This window comes from Mustelus asterias, chromosome 9 (genome assembly GCF_964213995.1).
Source record: "Mustelus asterias chromosome 9, sMusAst1.hap1.1, whole genome shotgun sequence".
Taxonomy (NCBI): Eukaryota; Metazoa; Chordata; class Chondrichthyes; order Carcharhiniformes; family Triakidae; genus Mustelus; species Mustelus asterias.
The window spans coordinates 20,650,069-20,651,472 of record NC_135809.1 but is presented as its reverse complement, the minus strand read 5'-3'; the positions used below and the strand labels follow the sequence as shown (position 1 = coordinate 20,651,472).

At 45.3% G+C, this 1,404-nt stretch overlaps 1 pseudogene; it reads left to right on the top strand.

The window, feature by feature from the left end:
- The first annotated feature begins 1,064 nt into the window (after positions 1–1,064).
- LOC144499338 (U4 spliceosomal RNA) lies at positions 1,065–1,184 on the top strand (annotated as a pseudogene).
- The last annotated feature ends 220 nt before the right edge of the window (positions 1,185–1,404 follow it).

The window sequence follows — 1,404 nt, the reverse complement described above, 5'->3', positions numbered from 1 at the left end:
GCATTTAAGCCGTGAGTTCAGCCTTTCCTGCTGACAGGGCTCTTTGGGTTATGCAGCCTCTGGCTCCAATGGCATTCTCCCAGCCTGCTGCAGGGAGTTGGCAGCCTCCATACGCAGCAGGGGCCCTCTCCATCATTCTGCTGCTGACACAATACTGGCAGCGCCTGGAAATTGCCCCTAAAAGGACCCTTCAGTATTTAGATTGGCTGCCTGTCTCCAAAAATCTTCATTTCCCACATCATCAGAAAATTTGTAAAAAATTGCCCAGTGGAAGAAATAGAAACCTAGAAATATAGAAACTAGAAGCAGGGCTAGGCCATTCGGCCCTTTGAGCCTGCTCCACCATTCATTTTGATCATGGCTGTTCATCGAATTCAATATCCTGATTCCCCCCTTATTCCCATATCCCTTGATCCCATTAGCCCCTCAAGCTATATCTAATTTCTTCTTGAATCAGACAATGTTTTAGCCTCAACTACATTTTGTGGTTGTGAATTCCACACATTCATCACCCTCTGGGTGAAGGAATTTCTCCTCACCTCAGTTCTAAAAGGTTTACCCCTTATCCTCAAACTATGACCCCTAGTTCTGGATTCCCCCACCATTGGGTACATTCTTTCTGAATCTATCCTGCCTAAACCTTTTTAAATTTTCTAAGTTTCTATGAGATCCCCTCTCACTCTTCTAAACTCCAATGAATATAATCCGATTTAGCCTCTCACAGACAGAAATGTGTCAGGGAGATGTCACAACATGGCTCCACCCCTGTTTTCCCAGCACACTACCCGCTACCTTTTCCTAAATATCTAGCCTCCAAACCCGCCACCATGGGGCTGGGAAAATTCATCCCAAAAAGCCATTGTTGTACTTGTTATGTATGTTGGGGCGTAACCCCTTTAAGGGAATGTGTCAGGTGACCCTTGGTGTGGGGTGATCTACCCGGAAACCGCTCTGAGAGGGCAGTTGTAGTATGGAGTGTGGAGCGAGTAAGACTTGCAATAAATATGTGTTCCCTGATGCCTGTCTGTGGAGTGGGTCCTTGAGGATGCCCCTCTGTAGTAAATAACTTGACAGTATCTGGTGAGGTTTAACTGAAGCGCGATTATTGCTTATTGAAAATATTCCCCAATATGGTGAGTTGCTGTAAAGTCAACATTCACAATTTCTGGTAGTCTCTACTGAAAAAAGAAAGCCTGTAGGAGACAGCGTTGACAATGTGGCTAAGTTAACATCAGAACATTTTTACATTATCATCAAACCAAAGTACTGACCCATTATAGCATCAGAGAATCTTACAGTGCAGAAGGAGGCCATTCGGCCCATTGAGTCTGCACCCACCACAATCCCATCCAGGGCCGATCCCCATAACTCCATGCATTTAACCTAGCTAATCCCCCTGACACT